Here is a 22,504-nt window from a genome sequence, read left to right on the forward strand (position 1 = left end):
AAGGCTTCTGGGTTAGGTAAGTAGAGGGTGGGCCTATATAGTCAAATTCTGAGAAAGCAACTTCCATAAATTGGTGAATATATAAGTAATGTTTACAAGGTGTGGAAGGTGAAGAAGTGGAGACAAACTGCTCAGATGCTTGGGTGAGGGACAGAAGGACAATAGTTGATTTCCTTGGTCGGGCAAGGACAAGATGGAAGGGACATTTGACACCCTTGAAAATAATGGCATAATGAAGACACTTTAAAAAACCAATTAAGAGTGTACCTGTGTGGCTCAGGGTTAAGCCTCTGCCTTCGGCTCAGGTCATGATCTCAGGGTCCTGGGATCAAGCCCCACATCAGGCTCTCTGCTAGGTGGGGAGCCTGCTTCCCCCCTCCCCCACCTGCCTCTCTGTCTACTTGTGATTTCTCTCTCTGTCAGATAAATAAATAACATCTTTTTTAAAAAGCCAATTAACAATGCAAGCATGAGTTATCTTTGATTTTTCTCACAAAAGCAAAATAAACAAAACAAAATCCTTGGTACATACTTTGGAGATATTCTGAGGACTGTTCTCATAACAGGATCAGGCAATACAAATAGTTGATAGTTGCATAAAGCTTTGTTTATTTTGAGTAGGTCAGAACAAGTCATTCTAATGGCTTTGAGTTGGCATGAACAGGCAGGACTGGCCTCTCTTCTTGCAGATTGTTACTCCTCTTCACACATGGACACATTTCTGTAAATGAGCCATTGGAGATAATTAGCTCTGACTAAATGCCCATAACTGTTATGCCCATTATGAGCTGACTTGTGTTACCTCCTTTAGTCCGTGAAAGAGCCCAGCAAAGTGAGTGGTATTATCAACATTTTGAAGAGGATGAGGCTCTGAGCAGTGGAGAAATTTACACAAGTTTGCCCAGCTCTTAAGAGGCAGAGGAGGAGCACAAATCCACAAAGAATCGTCTCTTTTGCCCTGATATAGGATAGCCGTACCAGTAATGATCCAAGACCACAAAGTAATCAAGACATTTGCTTTTGGTTTGTAGTTTTCTAATGTAATTTCATAACAGGTTAATTGTGCCAAGAAGAAGTGAAAAAGTATCTGGCTTGTAAATAATCTCTCCTCCCTTTATCTTTCCACTAAAACTCCAAAAAAATCCCTCAAACTTGGATTCAAACCACATTCCTTAGAATCCTCTGAAATAGTTGGCTCAGGTTTATGTCCTCTCCCAAAGCCAATTACTCTGTTATTGTTCAATCTTTATGAAGAGCAAAGCAATGGTAATGACTTGTTTCGCTACTCACATGTAGGCTTTTCTCATAAATAGAATGTTTTTAAAGATATTTATTTATTTATTTATTTGACAGAGAGAGAGAGAGAGAGCGAGCATACAAGCGGGGGGAGTGGCAGAGGAAGAAGCTCCTGATGCTGGGCTTGATCCCAGGGTCCTGGGATCATGACCTGAGCCGAGGGTAGATGCTCAACTGACTGAGCCACCTAGGCAACCCTCATAAATAGGAATTTTAATTTTTAGGTAAACAAAGGGCCATTTATCAATCTCTTGCTCATCCTGGTGTCAAAAAGTGGGCAGTTCGTTTTCCTGACTGGCTTAAGCAGAAATATCAAGGAAGTTTCTTGAGGGATTACTTGATACATAGGAGTCATTTGTTTTGCCCGCTCTTCCTACATCTGCCCTCAGTGATTTTTCACCAAGGGAGCCTAATTATTGCGGTTCAGTCTCTAAGCTGCTTTAGTACAGGAAGATTGGAACGATCCTGTTCATTTCATGAAAACCTAAACACGCATTCGGAAAACCAAGAATCTCTTCGAGGTCCAAAACAAAGCATTTTTCTCCCAAGAACCTGGCAAAAGGACTCCTTGACATATAGTAGGCACATGTACCAACTCCTTGAAGACAAAAATTATTCATTTTCATTCTGGGGACTCTCAGCGCCTGATCCAAGGTCTGTTGGGCACGGAGTAGGCACTTGAGAAGCAGAGAAGGCATGAGCTGCTTGATCAAATGTCCGCAGCAAATACCTCAGCAAACCCGCTGAGACCAGGGCATCTGATTTGTGAAATGGGGGAGAACCTACTATAATTTTATGATTATTTAGTAGCTAATTTCCTGTTTCATGGTTTGTATTCTGTGATAATTGCCGATCTAAATTGGCAAACTTATTCTCCAAAGGGCCAGATAGTAAAGATTTCAGGAGTTGTGGGCCAGCCATATGTGGTCTCTGTTGCAAAGACTCCACACTCCCATTGTAGTCTGAAAGCAGATGTACACAATATGGAAATGAATGAGCATGGCTGTGTTCCAATGAAACTTTATTTACAAAAATATGCAGTAGGTTGGGATTGGCCTAAGGGCCATGGTTTGCCTGTTCCTGATTTTAGGGATTGAAAGTTAATGGATTTTTAAAAGCATATCAAAAATTACTTAGTGGGTGTTGACTGGAGTTAATGTGATCAATTTGCAATATATACAAATATTGAATCATTATGTGAAATACCTGAAACTAATATAATGTTATGTATCATTTATACCTCAATTTAAAAAAAATATTTTGTGAGTCAGCTTCCTGTCTTGAAACAAAATGACCATATATAAAAGTCATTAAAAGGAGACATGGCCTCTGTAATCATTAATATAGGTCAATGGATTTGGCATGTAGGTAGAAGGTAGAGAGCTAGGGGTTGCTTTCAGTGAGATCTCCCATTAATCGGCCATTAGTTTAAGACTTTGCTTATGAAGAGTCTATATTCTTTGGCTCACTAATTTTTCTTCCCAGAGTGTATCATAAGAATTAATTAGCAAGTATGGTAAATATTTATGTATAGATGTTTAACATATAGCATTTAAAAATGTATAGGAACCATTTAAGTGTTCAATATTAGAAGAATATTATGATATATCCACATGCAAAAATATGCACATGACCAGCTTCTTTCCATATTTGACTGCCCAGGGCAAGAGAACAAATAGAGGCTTACTTACATAGTATGTCTAAATATTTTAAAGTTTTAAATCAAGTAAGAAACTCACAGAGTATGTGTCATCCTCCGGCTTTGACAATGGCCTAGAAGGTCATATTTTAATTTAGAACTCTCAGATTCTTTGGAATCCCATCCTGGAATATGATGGCATGGGAAGAGCCAGCCCCTCACTCCTTCTAGCTCTGTTTCAGCCTCACCAAGAAGAGTCTTACACATGCTTTTGAGGGCACTCAATTCTCTCACATCCAAAATCCATCAAAACCCTTGCATCACTTGGCCACTCCTGGGTCTGGCATGTACAGGGCTGTGCTCTTGGCCCTCTGGGAATAATACTGGAGAAGGTCTCAGCGGGACCATTTGGTCATGGAATTCCAGGATTCTGAGTATCTAGAGAATGTTCTAGAAGAGTGACACAGACTCTGTGTGGATACATTCTCCTTTCCCTATGGACCCCCATTCTCATGGCAAGGGGTATAGCGAAATGAGGGCCTGAGCAGGGCTGCTGGAAAACCCTGGGTCCTGGGCAACCTGGTATAAGGGCAGTGCCGCCCATTATAATGTTTTTTTTTTTTTAAAGATTTTATTTATTTATTTCACAGAGAGAGATCACAACCAGGCAGAGAGGCAGGCAGAGAGAGAGAAGGAAGCAGGCTCCCTGCCGAGCAGAGAGCCCCATGCGGGACTCGATCCCAGGACCCTGAGATCATGACCCGAGCCGAAGGCAGCAGCTTAACCCACTGAGCCACCCAGATGCCCCCATTATAATGTTTAATAAAAGGTTTTAATAACATGAGAAATGTTTTCATTATGATTTTATGTGAAAGAGGTTTAATAGTGAATATTTGGACTAATCTCAATTATGTAGAGAAAATGTATACAAAAAGAACTAGAAGAGAAAAACAGAACTAGAAAGAAACATACTGGAACATTAAATGTAATTGTCTCTGAGCACTGCATTGGGCGTGATTTTTTTTAAGGTATAGAACTTTCTCTCTGCTTGCCATATTTCCTATAAAGAACCTGTATGGCATTGATAGCAAGAGAAAATGACTTACAAAACACTCCTAATATTTTGGCCTAGACTCTGAATAAATGCAGGAGAGTATTATGGTAATTGGTTTTCTTTATCACAGGTTTGAGGAAGCTAGAAAATCTCATTTTCCTCTCTCCTTTGACCTTTAAAATAGCATTTATTGCCTTTCTTCAGTTTGGATCTCATCCTGACTTTTTACTAGCTGTGTAACATTAGGAAAGTCTTTCACCTTCTCTAAAACTCAAGTTTCTTTTTCGGAAAATGGAGATAGTGATGGTTATATCATAAGATGTTTGTGGGGAGTCATGCTACTAGCATATGAGGAAGACATGGGGTGCAGGAGGACTCTGGTGCTGCTTTGCTATCCCTACCATCCCCCATTCTATGATGTGTGAGCTAGGGATAGAGCAGAAATAGAAGCTCTCTCAGGACATTTGCAAATTAACAGGAAAGGTAACACATAAAGCTTGTAGTGATCAGCTAGAGAACAGTAGTCAAAAAAATCTAGTAAGTACAAAGAGTGAAATAAAAGTGGTTGTGACTGGTGGTGGCGGAGCCCATTGGCAGTTCACTTTTTCTGGGTCTGGTGAGAATTTCACCAAAAAAAAATAATAATAATAATAATGTTTATACATCTGTGTTAAGATAACTTAAACCAGATTTAAACCCAGAATTCCCTAGAGACTATGGCTGGAGTTTCCATGATCTTAGATACCTTTGTTAACTGTGTGTAGAAATGCACACAAAATAGAGACATCTCTTCAAAATTCATTTGGAGCCTGGATGGAGAACGTAGTTATTAATTTTACTGTAGAGTGAGTTCCTACCTATAGTCTGCTTATTGCAGTAAACCAGGGAAACACATTTATGACAAGCAAAAAACAAATCTACCTCTCTTAGGACTTGGGTTATTGAAGGCAACACCAAAACGAGGGCATGAACAATTTCTTTTTGATCCAGTCTTTAATAAGTGATGGAAGAGAGGTCTGGCTCAAATTATAGAAGATCAGGAAAGGTGCAATATTATGTTTAGAACACTGCTAAGGTTACAGCTGAAATTTGTCTCCCAGATCTTTTTGTCTCTGACAAATAGCAGTGACTCATTTTGATGGTGGCTGAAGAGATGAAGCCAGTATTAATGGATGGAACACCAGGCACTGAGATTCTATTCCTGCTTTATCCACAGGCTTTTGGGCTCTTGGGACTTTCGGAGCTTGCTTTATCCCATGTTTACGGGCAGTCACAACCACCTCTTGTTATTGGGCTCTTGTGAAAGTAAGTAATGTTTCCAGAACTTGTTTTAAGTTGTTGAAAAGAGGGCACCTATGGAAATACAGTTATACTGTCATTATTGTTACCATCACTTATTATGAATGACTTTTAAAAAATTGATCTTATTACTGTTTCTTAGCAACTAGATTTAAGTTTGTTGAAATAAGCACCTTCTTTCCTAATACATTTTTAAATTCTCCCATCCCAAGTTATATAAAATTTAAAAAATAATTGCAAATTCATTATACAATGATTTTGTAATAGTAAAACAAGCATCAGTTTATGGAGTGCACTTTGTGGGACTAAGGGCTATGATCCCATATTCCTACTCCAGTGAAAAGCCCTGCACAGACCTGGAGGCAGTTGAGGCCAGACTTTTTATATCTGAGTATCTTTGTTTAAGGCTCTAGCTCTGCTGATCTATTTCCTCATATTAAATCATGTCTCCCAAGATTAGTGTAGGAGTTCAATGAGATGATACTCGTGAAAATAACCATTTCAGAACTTAGTACGTAGTAAGTACTCAACAAATGTCTAGAGAATCTAAATCTGTTTGATCAGGCCACAGTAAAAGAAGAAAGTTAAGAGTAAAACAACAAAAAATATTGGACTAGTTCTTAAACTCAGATAAAAACTCCATGGTCCATAGGGGGACTTGTGGTTTTTTTGCTTTTGTTTTCTCCCAAGATCTAGGCAGCTAATAACTTTAGAAACTCTCCCTATCCTTTCTCCATTCTTTTAATTGTGTGCCTCTTAAAAGCTGGTCCGGAATTTTCCAACGAACTAGTGTGACCTTGACTATAAGACACACATGTATGGGTAAAAGCCAGTTATGATCAGTTTCCATCTTCCAACACCTAAAATGTTTAGAAAACTCAAAATAATGTAAATCTAATGCACATGAAACTCAGATACTTTTTTGAGCATATTCTGTTCTCTACCTTCACGAAGAAGGAATAAATGGTAAGTTAACATGCCAATACTAGAGATTTACATAAGACATACCAAAAACAATATGTGGGATGTGTCAGACTCAGAATATAGTGATGATGCTTTCAGACTTGTAGGAGGACCAGGGTTCTCCATCTCATATGTAAAACATGCTTTCCAGATGCCTGTGACAGCACACTGACAGATGAATGAACAGTCATCGCTGTTGTCTTATAGTCTGAGCATTTCTGCTTTCAGGAGTTATGTATGTGTGTTGCCAAATATGTATTTGTCAGTTGTTATTGTGTACAATTTAATTAGACATTAAATAACCAATAAAATATAAATTTAAAAAATAGTTATTAATTATGTGAAAATTAGGTTAAACAGTTTGAACAGATATGACAGAGGTGAGTTGCCAAAAACAATTCCTGTTGAGACAGGTGTAGCAAAAGTACTATGAAAGATATTTATGGGGAGAATCATAAAAACCTAAAAGTATTCTGGACTTACATTGTTTCGTAAGTGTATTTAAATCATTTCACTCTAAACAGATGGAAACTAGAGGGGTGCCTGGGTGGCTCAGTCATTAAGTGTCGGCCTTCGGCTCCGATCAAGATCCCAGGTACCTGGGATTGAGCCCCCCGTGGGGCTCCCTGCCCAGTGGGAGACCTGCTTCTCCCCCTCCCACTCCTCTTGTTTACGTTCCTTCTCTTGTTGTGTTTCTCTTTCTGCCAAATAAATAAATAAATAAAATCTTTAAAAAAAATAAACAGATGGAAAGTGGAAATTATAGATAATGCATTAAGGATGTGGTACATCAGAGGAACCTATAAACAGTTGACTCATACCCAAAGCAAAAGCCCTTTCCTTTCATTCAAAGATTGGCAGATGAATTCACATTTATGTTTTGAGTTAAATGTATATATAAATGGATCTTTGCAGGTATGTGAGAAAGTTATTGTATTATAAATTCTACCATCTACATTTAAGTATGTTGATGAATGATGTTAGGAAATTATGTCTTAAGGCCAGATAATCTTATATTGTATTTTCAGAATTAACATAGAAAAATTGAGTTGTTAGATAGTTTTAGAGTTAGAATTATTTATTGGGTAGGATTTCCAGTTCTAGTTAATAGACGAAAGTTAGTATTTTCTCCCTTCATTTCTTGAAAATGGCAACTAGGATGGAAAAAAATCCCAATTTGGGCAGACCTAGAGGACACCTGAAACCCCCAAACTGCATGAGAAAGCACTGCCAAATAAAATGAAGGTAAACTAGGGTATAGGTAGATGCTTAGAAAGACCCTACAGCTGCAGACCTGAAACAAGGCTGGCAGAACAGTTAATTACATGGGACACTATTGTTGCCAAAACCAATAATTCTTTGGAACATGAGAATGGCTATGCAAGCTGATGCAAAACTTCTTTGGAGCTGGTTTGACTAAAGAAATAAAAGTAGTCAAGGCCAAATAAGGAAAGCCCAAAGAAATAACATTTGTTCAAAGTAGTCTGTGAGTGAGGCAAAATAAAGAAAAAGGATATTATTTTAAACAGGCCTTAACTACTGCTCTCTTCTGATGGAGAAGTTAAAGCTAAAATAATTCACACACACAATGTGTCAAAGAGTAAATTGCTGCTAGCTCAAAATATGGTCCTCATTTTTTTCCCACATGAATTTGCTATGAACTAGAGTCCCAGAAGAACTCACCTCATTCAGGAATGGATAACAATCAAAAAGGAAACTGCATAGAATATGTACATTCTTATGACCTGAAAAAAAGAAAAAAATGATAGATGAAGAACACTGACGATAAAAAAAAATGTTTCGGGGCACTTGGGTGACTCAGTAGGTTAAAGCCTCTGCCTTCGGCTCAAGTAATGATCCCAGGGTTCTGATCAAGCCCCGAATCCGGCTCTCTGCTCAGTGGGGAGCCTGCTTCCCCCTCTCTCTGCCTGCCTCTCTGCCTACCTGTGATCTGTCTGTCAAATAAATAAATAAATAAAATCTTAAAAAAAAAAGTTGCCTCAGATGAACATATGGAAATTGTTACCAAACAACCCATACATTAAATATATATATGTATTTATTTAATATTGTAATCACTGCTTAAAAAACTAGTGTTTCAGCAAAGATACAAGAGCTCAGGGACTTCATAGCAAGTCAGCAGAAGGATGAATATGGTAAAACTCAGCAAAGAAGCAGAGGAGAAAAATACAACTATTTTAACAACAAAAGCCTTGGCAGTAGCACAAAAAAAAAAAAAAAAAGACATTCTTTTTTCCCCCATGTTCCTTTTCTTTTCTTTTTTTTTTAAATAGATGCACATTTAAAAATTTTAAATTTAATTAATTAACATATAATGTATTATTAGTTTCAGAGGTAGAGGTCAGTGACTCATCAGTCTAATACTCACTGCTCATTTTATCACATGCCCTCCTTAATGCCCATCACCCAGTTATCCCATCCCCCCACCCCCTCCCCCTTAGTTTGTTTCCTATGATTAAAAGTCTCTTATGGTTTGTCTCCATCTCTGATTTCATCTTATTTTTCCTTCCCTTCCTCTATGATCCTCTGTTTTGTTTCTTAAATTCCACATATGAGTGAAAACATGATATTTGTCGTTCTCTGACTGACTTATTTCACTTAACATAATACCCTCTAGTTACATCCACATCATTGCAAATGACAAGATTTCATTCTGTTGATTTATATATATATAATGGAATATATATACATACCACATCTTTTTCCATTCATCTGTCAATGGACATCTGGGCTCTTTCCATATTTTGGCTATTGTGGACATTGCTGCTATAAACATTGGGGTGCATATACTCATTCTAATCATTATGTTTCTATTCTTTGGATAAATACCTAATAGTACAACTACTGGGTCATAGGATAGCTCTATTTTTAAATTTTTGAGGGATCTCCATGCTATCTTCCAGAGTGGCTGCACTAGTTTACGTTTCCATGAGCAGTGTTAGAGTTCTCCTTTCTCCACATCTGTTGTTCCTGAGTTGTTAATTTTAGCCATGATAGACAGATATTTTTAAACACGTAAGAATGCAGGAATATAGCTCCTCAGAGTCTTTTGTGACTATTGAATAAACTGTCACAGGGATCAACTGGAGGAGCACATTGAATCCATTCAATTGTGGAAATAAGACTTCAAAATATTTGGGAAAATAATAAATTTTAAAAACTGACAATGATACTTAAAAAATTCAAGGGAAATGGGGAAGAATGCTGTGTATGACTGAAAACACTAAAGTCCTCATCTTTTATAGCCAGTGGTCAAAAGATATAATTTAGGGACCTGGGTGGCTCAGTCACTTAAGTTTCTGCCTTCAGCTCAAATCATGATCCCAGGATCCTGGGATTGAGCCCTGTGTTAGGCCCCTGCTGAGCAGGGACCCTGTTTCTCCTCCCTCTGCATCTCCCCCTCACTTGTGCTCTCTATGTCTCTCTCTCAAATAAGCAAATAATTTTTTTAAAAAAGATTTAATTTAAAGCTGGTAAAGCTGATAAATCAATAATAGGTAAGTATAATTAAATCTATGAAGGTAAAAACTCAGAAAAATATTAAAATAAAATCAGGTGGAAGGGTAAATGGTGGGAAGAAAGAAGTAGACATATACTAAACTTGTCATTATTCAGTTTGGAGTCAGTAGATAATATATAAAGACAATAGAATATTAAATGTAATCTATGAAGTTATAAATTAACAAACATGAAAAACACTTTAAAATTACCAAAAGAAACATACATACATATGCACAGAAAGCAAATATAGTTCAATTCATAAAAGATTATTTTTAAAAGAAAGAAGCAATAAAAACAAAACATAATGTAAAATATAATTTAAGGTTAAGATTAAACATATCTATCATGTAATTAATTCATTCAGGAACCATTTAAGCTCTTACTATGTGTCAGGCATTACTCTAAGTATTGATTTATTTAATCCTCATGATAGCTATTCATTCAAGGAACTATGGTTATCCACATTTTGTGGATGAGAAAATAGAGCACAGCAAGGAATAGTGACTGCTTCCCATCTCACAAGCTGTAAGTGAAGTAAATAGGATTAGCATCCAGGTAGTTAAGAACCTGGGTTCTTAACCACTGTATAGTGGAGCCCTAGAAACAGTTAAGGCAGCATACAGAAAAACATTTATTGTCTAAATTGTTTATATTACTAAACAAAACAGAATAAAAATAAGAGGATTGTGCAGTCAGCCAAAGTTAGAACAACAAAATAAATCCAAGGAAAGCGTAGCAAAGCACAATAAAAGTAGAAACAAATAAATTGATTAAAATACAAAAAATGGCAATACCAATAAAGTAAAGCCAGGAACTTGATTTTTAGGGGTAAAAATGATAAAACTCTAGATAATAGAGTACAAAAAGAGGAAGGAAGCATAAATCAAAAAATAAATATTAATGAGGAAACAACCATACACAAAAAAGATCTGGTTAAAAGACTCCTAGGAGGGACACCTGGATGGCTCAGTTGGTTAAGTGTCTTGTCTTCAGCTCAGATCATGATCCCGGGGTCCTGGAATCGAGCCCCATATCAGACTCTCTGTTCAGTGGGGAGTCTGCTTCTCCCTCTCTCTCTGCCTGTGTTCTTTCTCTCTCTCTCAATGAATAAAATCTTAAAAAAAAAAAGAGAGAGGGCGCCTGGGTGGCTCAGTTGGTTAGGCAACTGCCTTCAGCTCAGGTCATGATCCCAGAGTCCTGGGATCGAGTCCCACATCGGGCTCCCTGCTCCACAGGGAGTCTGCTTCTCCCTCTGACCTTCTCCTCTCTCATGCTCTCTCTCAAATAAATAAATAAAAATCTTAAAAAAAAAAAGTTTAAAAAAAAAAAAAAGAGAGAGAAGAAGAAGAATCCAAAAAGACAATATTGATAAACTATACACAGAAATTTTAGGCTATAATGGAATAGTTAACTCTATAGGCAAATATAATTATCAAAACTGACCTCAGAAGACCAAAAGAATCTAAACTCTCCAATCAACATAAAAAGAGAAAATTGTTAGAGAGCTGCACTCCAAAAGAGCACCAATCCCAGATGTTTTCATGGGCCAATTCTACTAACTTCCTAAGAAGAAAAGTTTCAGTTCTATTTAACTTATTTGAAAGAAGAAAAGCTTTAAAATTCTTTTTATGATGCTATCGTGACAATGATATCAAAACCCAGCAAAGACAGCATAAAAGAAACAACTACAAGTAATTCAAAAGCATTCTAAAATAATGATATACTATTACCAAGTGAGGCTAAGAATTCTAGAATTGCTCAAATAATTTTCTGCATTCATGAAAAAACATACGGTTATCTTCAAGGTATTGAAAAGGTGCTTTGTAAATTCAACATCTGCCCTTGGTTAAAAACTCCTAAAAAAATAATAAGAGATGGGTACTTCCTATGCATAATACATTATTCCTTTTTACATGGTACACTGTGTGCTAACCCCAAATGAGAATCATGCTAAATGGGGAAATACTAAGAAGCATTCCAAATAAGGATGCTCACTATTACCAACTTGATTTATCATCATTGTGGGCTACTGGAAAATGCAGTTAGAAAAGAGAAAGGGATTAAAAATTTTTTAATTTAAAAAGAGGAGGTGACTTAATCATTTTGCAGATGATGTGATTACCTTATAAACTCATGAGAGTCAACTGAAATGATACTATAAACAATAAAAGAATTTGGAAAGTAGCTGGGTATTTGATTAGATGTGAATATAAGTAGTGTTTGTACATAAACTTCCTAGGTGATATACTAGAAGAAAAGATGCCATTTAGATTAGCAAAAATAAAAGGGGGGGGGACAAATTAAAGACCTTGATATTAAAATTGGAGAGAATTATGATCCAGATCAGTTTTCTCAAATGAGGCTGATTTTGACACCTGGGGAACATCTGGAAATATCTAGAGACATTTATGATTGTTCAGTGTCAATAATGGTGAGGTTGGGAAGGCCTGATTTAGGTGAAGAAAACTTTAAAATGCTACTTAGGACCACAGAGGAAGACTAATCCTTCTTGGATAAGAAGCTCCAAAATGATAAGATATATAAATTTTTCCTAAATTAATATACAAATGTAGTGAGATCACAATAAAAATAAAATGATTTTTTGAACCAGATAAACTGATTCTAAAGTTCAGATATAAAATTAAACAATAAATTCAAGAAGAATCTAAATAAGAACAGTAGGGATGTGTGCCTGGGTGGCTCAGTGGGTTAAAGCCTCTGCCTTCAGCTCAGGTCATGATCCCAGGGTCCTGGGATCGAGCCCCACATTGGGCTCTCTGCTCAGCGGGGAGCCTGCTTCTTCCTCTCGATCCGCCTCTCTGCCTACTTGTGATCTCTGTCTGTCAAATAAATAAATAAAATCTTAAAAAAAAAAAGAACAGTAGGGGTATGGAGAATGATCTGTCAGATATTAACAAAAATAACATTGAAGGCATTATAAGATACCTAAATACCTACTGGCACTTAGGGCATGATAAAGGAGACCTTTCAAATCAGAGGAAGAAAGATGCATTATTCAGCAAATGGGCTTAAGTTAATCAGATGCCATTGGAAAACAAAGTTACCCATGTTCCATATCTTATAACAAAATAAATTAAATATTAAAGTATAAAAAGTACAGTAGTAAACATGGGATTTTTGTGAAGAGAAAAATGTGAGATACAGAGTGTTTGTAGTATACTACATTTCATGTCAATGCATACGTTTATATATGTGTGTGTATATTTATATTCAATTCTATTCCATCTTCCCTCAGAAGAACAAACAGGAAACTGCTAATAGTTGTTGTCCCTAGGGAGAACTAGTAAATGAAAGAAGTTACTTTTCATTATATATACAGGTATAAGTTGTTTCGTGGTGCTTTATTCCTCTTCACAGATACTGCATTTTTTTTTTCACAAATTGAAGGTTTCTGTCAACAATGCTTTGAGCCTTTGAGCAAGTCTGCCATTTTTCCAACAGCATTTGCTCATTCATGTCTCTGTCATATTTTGGTACCTCTCGAATATTTAAAATTTTTTCATTATTATTGTATTTGTTGTGGTATGATTAGTGTAATGAGTGATCTTTGATGTTACTGTTGCAATTATTTTGAGGCACAATGAACTGTACCTATGTAAAACAATGAACTTAATTGATCAATGTTGTGTGTGATCCGACAGCTCCACTGACCTGCTGTTTCCCCCATCTCTCTCCCTCTCCTTGGGCCTCACTATCCCCTGAGACACAACGACATTGAAATTAGGCCAATGAGTAGTTACTCTACAGTGGTCTCTAAGTGTTCAAGTGAAAGGAAGAGCCATGTGTCTCTCATTTTAAATCAAAAGCTGGAAATGAATAATGAGGAAGGCTTGTTGAAAGCCAACTAAGCTAAAACCTAGGCCTCTTGTGCCAAAGCCAAGTCGTGAATGTAAAGGAAAAGTTCTTTTTTTTTTTCCTTTTTTTTTGAGAGAGAGAGAGAGAACTCAAGTGGGAGGAACAGGGGGGAGGGGAGGGTAGAGAGAGAATCTTAAGCAGGCTCCTTGCCAAGAATGGAGCCTGACGTGGGGCTTGATCTCAAGACTCTGAGATCATGACCTGAGCCAAAATCAAGAGTCTGACACTTAACTGACTGAGCCACCCAGGCACCCTGTAAAGGAAATATTTTTGAAGGAAGTGAAAAGTGTTAACTCCAGTGAATGCACAGTGATAAGAAAGTGAAATACCTTTATTGATGAGATGGAGAAAGTTTGAGTGGTCTGGTTAGAAGACCAAAGAAGCGACAACATTCCCTTAAGCCAAAGCATAATCCAGAGCAAGGCCCTGACTCTCTTCAATTCTGTGAAGGCTGAGAAAGGTGAGATAGCTGCAGGAGAAAAGTCTGAAACTGGCAGAGTGTGGATCATGTGGTTTAAGGAAGGAGCCACCTCCGTGACGTCAACGTCCAAGGTGAAGCAGCAAAGTGATAATGGAGAATCCACAGCAAGTGACCCAGAAGCTCTAGCTAAGATCATTATTGAAAGCAGCTACACTGAACAGATTTTTCAGTGTTGGCAAAACAGCCTTTTATTGGAAGAAGAAGATGTCATCTTGCCCTTCCACGGTTATAGAGGAGAAGTCAATGCCTGACTTCAAAGCTTCAAAGGACAGGCTGGCTCTCTTGTTAGGGGCTACTGCAGCTGGGGACTTTAAGTTGAAGCCAGTGCTCCTTTGCCATTCTGACAATCCTAGGGCCTTGATGAACTATGCTAAATGTCCTCTACCGGTGTTCTAGAAATGAACAACAAAGCCTGGATGACAGCACATCTGCTTATAACATGGCTTACTGGGTATTTTAAGGCCACCATTGAGACCTACTGCTGAGAGGAAAAGATTCCTTTCAAAATATTACTGCTCACTGACACTGCACCTGGTCACCCAAGAGCTCTGATGGAGATGTTCGAGATGAATGTTGTTTTCCTGCCCACAAACACAACATCCATTATGCAGCCCCTGGATCAAGGAGTAATTTTTTTTTAAGAATTTTACTTATTTATTTGATAGACAGAGATTATAAGTAGGCAGAGAGGCAGGCAGAGAGAGAGGAGGAAGCAGGCTCCCTGCTGAGCAGAGAGCCGGATGCGGGGCTTGATCCCAGGACCCTGAGACCATGACCTGAGCTGAAGGCAGAGGCTTTAACCCACTGAACCACCAGGCGCCCCTCAAGGAGTAATTTTTACTTCAATCTTATTATTGGAGGAATACATTTCCTAAGGCTATAGCTGTCCTAGATGGTGATTCCTCTTGGATCTGGGCGAAGTCAGTGGAAAACATTCTGGAAAGGATTCACCATTCAAGATGTCATTAAGAATATTCATGATTCATGGGAAGAAGTCAAAATATCAACATTACCAGGAGTTAGGAAGAAATTCATTCCAACCCTCATGGATAACTTTGAGGGGTAGCAGACTTCAGTGGAGGAAGTCACAGCAGGGGTGATGGAAACAGCAAGAGAACTAGTTTTAGAAGTGGAGCCTGAAGACGACGATTGCTACAAGCTCGTGATCAAACTTTAATGGATGAGAAGTTGCTTCTTATGGATGAGCACAGAAAGTGGTTTCTTGAGAAGAAATCTACTCCTGGTGAAGATGCTATGGAGATTGTTGAAATGATCACAAAGGATTTAGAATATTATTTATATGAACTTAGTTGGAAAAACAGTGGCAGAGTTTGAGAGGATTGACTCCAATTTTGAAAGAAGTTCTACTGTGGGTAAAATGCTGTCACATGCCACAGAGCAATTACTCATAAAGGGAAGACTCATTCAGTGCAGCAAACTTCACTGTTGTCTTGTGTTAAGAAATTGCCACAGCCACCCCGCCTTCAACAACCAACACCCTGATCAGTCAGCATCCATCAACATCAAGACAAGAACCTCCACCAGCAAAAAGATTATGATTTGCTAAAAGCTCAGATGATGGTTAGCATTTTTTTAGTAATAAAGTATTTTTAAATTAAGGTGGTACATTGTTTTTTAGACACTATGCTGTTGCACACTTCACAGACGACAGTGTAGTATAAACATAATTTTTGTATGTACTGGGAGACCAAAAAATTCACTTGACTTGCTTATTGTGATATTTGTTTTATTGTGGTGGTCTGGAACCAAACTTATATTTCCAAGTATGCCTATATATTGCTGTGGGTGCACACTGTCTACTAAAATATTAATTTTTTTAATTGTAAGAGAAATGTATATATATATATATATCCACATCCTTGGGAAAGAAAGAGTTCCTGAATTTCCCAGAGATTAATTTAATGTACAGAACTTTTTAGTTGTAAGGGACCTCTAGAGTTTGTTCTCTGAAATGCTTTGATTTTAAAAAGCAACAATTTTATAGAAAGTTTTCAAAAGGTTACTGTAATTTATTGATTGCTTAGTAAGTATAACTTTATCCTGATTATTTCGGTTATATTCAATGTCTTAATTTTGGGCCAAGCTACAGACTAGAACTATGTACTCCTAAAGTAAATGGCTCCAGATTGCTGAATATTTTAAGTTCTCTTGTCTCCTCTTTGAAGTTATTTTTCTGTCTTCACTGTGAAGTGTCAAATTTAAATTTTCACTTCCTTTTTTATTGTCATCGTCCTTATGCCTGGCATCTCGCTACTTTCAATCTGTCAAAGCTAGGAATCCCATATCCAGACTCCTTCAAACTGTGTTAAATGAAAGGAAATAAGTTGGGTAAGTGCCTGATGGCTCCCCTTGAGTGAAGTGCAAATACATTTAGAATGTGAACTTTGTGCAGTCTGTTGTGTCTGTTTGTATACTTATCTGCTTACTTTTAGACAGTGGACTGTGTTTACAGTAGTTGAGAATTCTGGGTCAGTGACCCCTAGAAAGAGAAGTTGTTACTGTACTTGAATTGTTGGAAAATTTGGGCATATATACTTATGCTTCTTACCAATACATTTTTTTAAGATTGTACTTATTTATTAGAGTGCGCACACAAGCAGGGGGTGGTGAGGGGCAGAGGGAGGAGAAGCAGACCCCCACTGAGTAGGGACCTGGACACGGGGCTCTATCCCAGGACCCTGAGATCACGACCCGAGCCAAAGGCCCAGGTGCCCTTTATCAATACTTTTTTAATGAAGTGACTGAACACTAGCACATAAATAACAAATTCATTTTTACTGAACCTAACTGAAAAGCCCTGTAATATCCTATCATTTTGGATTATAGTAAAACCTGCCTAAGAGTTTCGTTTGTGGGACGTTGAATGCAGATATATCTCTTTCTTCAGTATCATGCGGCTCCGAGGGGAAAGTTCTATCTTGATTAAATATGAAAGGAATTATTCATATGATAAAATAACAGGTAACTGGAAATTTTATACAACTGGCAAATTGTGTCTCTCTAAAATTCAACCAGAAAATAATTTCTCATTTTAACCCTTATAATCGAAAATATGTGTAAGGGGAATTACTCAACTTTTCTGGTCTAGGAAACCATTTCTGGCATAAGTTAATCTAGGGCTGAGGTGGTGACATGTGCTGTCAGGGACCTGGGCCCTTTCTGTTGTTTGTTCCTCTGTGGATAGCTTTCATTCCTAACGATGCTTTATGGTCCAAGAGAGCTGACTGTTTGAGCTCTAACAACCTCGTCCACAATCCTAATTTTATATTCTTTTTATAAAAGTGAAACAGACTCTTAACTGTGAGAACAAACTGATGGTTACCAGATGGGAGGTGTTGGGAGTGGAAGTAGTGAAACAGGGGATGGGGATTAAAGGACACTTATCCCGATGAGCACCAAGTGATGTACAGAATTGTTGAGTCACTATATTGTACACCTGAAACCAATAGGATACTATATGTTAACTAGACTGGCATTAAAATAAAAAATGTAAAAAAATTAAAATTAAATTAAAAACTTTGAATGTTTTTTTTAAACCATGAATGTGCTGGGTAATCATGTAGTTTAGTGAATTAGCCAAATTCCTTTTCATTAAAATGTCATATTAATTTTGTTTACAATTCTAGCACTGTAGTTAATCATGAATACAAATCATCTTTTTTTTTCATTTGAAGTATCACTTTGTAAATTTATTTATTTTTTTTCAGCGTAACAGTATTCATTGTTTTTGCACAACACCCAGTGCTCCATGCAAAACGTGCCCTCCCTATTACCCACCACCTGTTCCCCCAACCTCCCACCCCTGACCCTTCAAAACCCTCAGGTTGTTTTTCAGAGTCCATAGTCTCTTATGGTTCGCCTCCCCTCCCCAATGTCCATAGCCCCCTCCCCCTCTCCCAACCCCACCTCCCCCCAGCAACCCCCAGTTTGTTTTGTGGGATTAAGAGTCATTTATGGTTTGTCTCCCTCCCAATCCCATCTTGTTTCATTTATTCTTCTCCTATCCCCCTAACCCCCCATGTTGCATCTCCATGTCCTCATATCAGGGAGATCATATGATAGTTGTCTTTCTCCGATTGACTTATTTCACTAAGCATGATACGCTCTAGTTCCATCCACGTCGTCGCAAATGGCAAGATTTCATTTCTTTTGATGGCTGCATAGTATTCCATTGTGTATATATACCACATCTTCTTTATCCATTCATCTGTTGATGGACATCTAGGTTCTTTCCATAGTTTAGCTATTGTAGACATTGCTGCTATAAACATTCGGGTACACGTGCCCCTTCGGATCACTATGTTTGTATCTTTAGGGTAAATACCCAGTAGTGCAATTGCTGGGTCATAGGGTAGTTCTATTTTCAACATTTTGAGGAACCTCCATGCTGTTTTCCAGAGTGGTTGCACCAGGTTGCATTCCCACCAACAGTGGAGGAGGGTTCCCCTTTCTCTGCATCCTCGCCAGCATCTGTCATTTCCTGACTTGTTAATTTTAGCCATTCTGACTGGTGTGAGGTGGTATCTCATTGTGGTTTTGATTTGTATTTCCCTGATGCCGAGTGACGTGGAGCACTTTTTCATGTGTCTGTTGGCCATCTGGATGTCTTCTTTGCAGAAATGTCTGTTCATGTCCTCTGCCCATTTCTTGATTGGATTGTTTGTTCTTTGGGTGTTGAGTTTGCTAAGTTCCTTATAGATTTTGGATACTAGCCCTTTATCTGATGTGTCGTTTGCAAATATCTTCTCCCATTCTGTCAGTTGTCTTTTGGTTTTGTTAACTGTTTCCTTTGCTGTGCAAAAGCTTTTGAGCTTGATGAAATCCCAATAGTTCATTTTTGCCCTTGCTTCCCTTGCCTTTGCCGTTGTTCCTAGGAAGATGTTGCTGTGGCTGAGGTCGAAGAGGTTGCTCCCTGCGTTCTCCTCAAGGATTTTGATGGATTCCTTTCTCACACTGAGGTCCTTCATCCATTTTGAGTCTATTTTCGTGTGTGGTGTAAGGAAGTGGTCCAATTTCATTTTTCTCCATGTGGCTGTCCAATTTTCCCAGCACCATTTATTGAAGAGGCTGTCTTTTTTCCATTGGACATTCTTTCCTGCTTTGTCGAAGATTAGTTGACCATAGAGTTGAGGGTCCATTTCTGGGTTCTCTATTCTGTTCCACTGATCTATGTGTCTGTTTTTGTGCCAGTACCATGTTGTCTTGATGATGACAGCTTTGTAATAGAGCTTGAAGTCCGGAATTGTGATGCCACCAACTTTGGCTTTCTTTTTCAATATTCCTTTGGCTATGCGAGGTCTTTTCTGGTTCCATATAAATTTTAGGATTATTTGTTCCATTTCTTTGAAAAAAATGGATGGTATTTTGATAGGGATTGCATTAAATGTGTAGATTGCTTTAGGTAGCATGGACATTTTCACAATATTTATTCTTCCAATCCAGGAGCATGGAACATTTTTCCATTCCTTTGTGTCTTCCTCAATTTCTTTCATGAGTACTTTATAATTTTCTGTGTATAGATTCTTAGCCTCTTTGGTTAGGTTTATTCCTAGGTATCTTATAGTTTTGGGTGCAATTGTAAATGGGATTGACTCCTTAATTTCTCTTTCTTCTGTCTTGTTGTTGGTGTACAGAAATGCAACTGATTTCTGTGCATTGATTTTATATCCTGACACTTTACTGAATTCCTGTACAAGTTCTAGCAGTTTTGGGATGGAGTCTTTTGGGTTTTCCACATATAGTATCATATCATCTGCGAAGAGTGATAGTTTGACTTCTTCTTTACCAATTTGGATGCCTTTAATTTCTTTTTGTTGTCTGATTGCTGAGGCTAGGACTTCTAGTACTATGTTGAATAGCAGTGGTGATAATGGACATCCCTGCCGTGTTCCTGACCTTAGCGGAAAAGCTTTCAGTTTTTCTCCATTGAGAATGATATTTGCGGTGGGTTTTTCATAGATGGCTTTGATAATATTGAGGTATGTGCCCTCTATCCCTACACTTTGAAGAGTTTTGATCAGGAAGGGATGCTGTACTTTGTCAAATGCTTTTTCAGCATCTATGGAGAGTATCATAAGGTTCTTGTTCTTTCTTTTATTAATGTGTTCTATCACATTGATTGATTTGCGGATGTTGAACCAACCCTGCAGCCCTGGAATAAATCCCACTTGATCATGGTGAATAATCCTTTTAATGTACTGTTGAATCCTATTGGCTAGTATTTTGGCGAGAATTTTTGCGTCTGTGTTCATCAAGGATATTGGTCTGTAGTTCTCTTTTTTGGTGGGATCCTTGTCTGGTTTTGGGATCAAGGTGATGCTGGCCTCATAAAATGAGTTTGGAAGTTTTCCTTCCATTTCTATTTTTTGGAACAGTTTCAGGAGAATAGGAATGAGTTCTTCTTTAAATGTTTGGTAGAATTCCCCTGGGAAGCCGTCTGGCCCTGGGCTTTTGTTTGTTTGGAGATTTTTGATGACTGTTTCAATCTCCTTACTGGTTATGGGCCTGTTCAGGTTTTCTATTTCTTCCTGGTTCAGTTGTGGTAGTTTATATGTCTCTAGGAATGCATCCATTTCTTCCAGATTGTCAAATTTGTTGGCGTAGAGTTGCTCATAGTATGTTCTTATAATTGTATTTCTTTGGTGTTAGTTGTGATCTCTCCTCTTTCATTCATGATTTTATTTATTTGGGTCCTTTCTCTTTTCTTTTTGATGAATCTGGCCAGGGGTTTATCAATCTTATTGATTCTTTCAAAGAACCAGCTCCTAGTTTCATTGATTTTTTCTATTGTTTTTTTGGTTTCTATTTCATTGATTTCTGCTCTGATCTTTATGATTTCTCTTCTCCTGCTGGGTTTAGGGTTTCTTTCTTGTTCTTTCTCCAGCTCCTTTATGTAGGGGGGTTAGGTTGTGTACTTGAGACCTTTCTTGTTTCTTGAGAAAGGCTTGTACCGCTATATATTTTCCTCTCAGGACTGCCTTTGCTGTGTCCCACAGATTTTGAACTGTTGTGTTTTCATTATCATTGTTTCCATGAATTTTTTCAATTCTTCTTTAATTTCCTGGTTGACCCATTCATTCTTTAGAAGGATGCTGTTTAGTCTCCATGTATTTGGGTTCTTTCCAGCTTTCCTCTTGTGATTGAGTTCTAGCTTCAGAGCATTGTGGTCTGAAAATATGCAGGGAATGATCCCAATCTTTTGATACTGGTTGAGACCTGATTTGTGACCCAGGATGTGATCTATTCTGGAGAAGGTTCCATGTGCACTAGAGAAGAATGTGTATTCTGTTGCTTTGGGATGAAATGTTCTGAATATATCTGTGATGTCCATCTGGTCCAGTGTGTCATTTAAGGCCTTTATTTCCTTGTTGATCTTTGGCTTGGATGATCTGTCCATTTCAGTGAGGGTAGTGTTAAAGTCCCCTACTATTATTGTATTATTATTGATGTGTTTCTTTGATTTTGTTATTAATTGGTTGATATAGTTGGCTGCTCCCACGTTAGGGGCATAGATATTTAAAATTGTTAGATCTTCTTGTTGGACAGACCCTTTGAGTAGGATATAGTGTCCTTCCTCATCTCTTATTATAGTCTTTGGCTTAAAATCTAATTGATCTGGTATAAGGATTGGATGGCTACTACTTTCTAAAAAAGATTTGTGTTCTCTTTGATACGGACCTCAAATATATGAAACTGGTCATTAAACAAGTTCTTCCCATTGAGAAACGTTGCTAGCAGTAAAATGGAGGTATTAGCCAGCCTGTTGTTTCTTCCTCTTTCTCTAAATGTGTTGTCATTTCCCATTTGGCACATGTAGCCTTTTGGCAGATGTCTGCTCTTCTTTTTTTCTTTTTTTCACCTTGCTGTCTCATATTTAAAGACTAGTCTAGCCACAGAATCCATTGAGCCATTCAGCTATGGAGTAAATCACGAAACTTTGCATTTCTGGGACAATTGTTAAAAATTAGAATTTGTGGTGGGTACCATAAGATTTAATTGATAAGGAAGTAGAAATAAAAGAACACCTTATTAAAAACAAATTGAAAAATATTATTTTTCTAAGGATTCAATCTATTCTTAAATTTCCTCCTGGAGGGCCCAGGTGTTAGTGACAAAGGGTAAGCAATAGGTCTTCAGGCACATGATTCTACAAATTCAAACACACAGAAACAAGGGCAACACTTCTTTTACTACCCCCATCCAAATTAATGGCATGATTAGTGCTCCAACTAGAAGTGCTCCAACTAGAAACTTCCCCCTTACCTAAGGCTTTTCCTCCCCTCTTCTCATCCCATGTCCAGTGGGTCACTAAACCCTGCCAGTTCAGGAACCTGCCCAAGTTGAATAAATGATA

The sequence above is a fragment of the Meles meles genome, chromosome 12 (genome assembly GCF_922984935.1).
Source record: "Meles meles chromosome 12, mMelMel3.1 paternal haplotype, whole genome shotgun sequence".
Lineage (NCBI taxonomy): Eukaryota > Metazoa > Chordata > Mammalia > Carnivora > Mustelidae > Meles > Meles meles.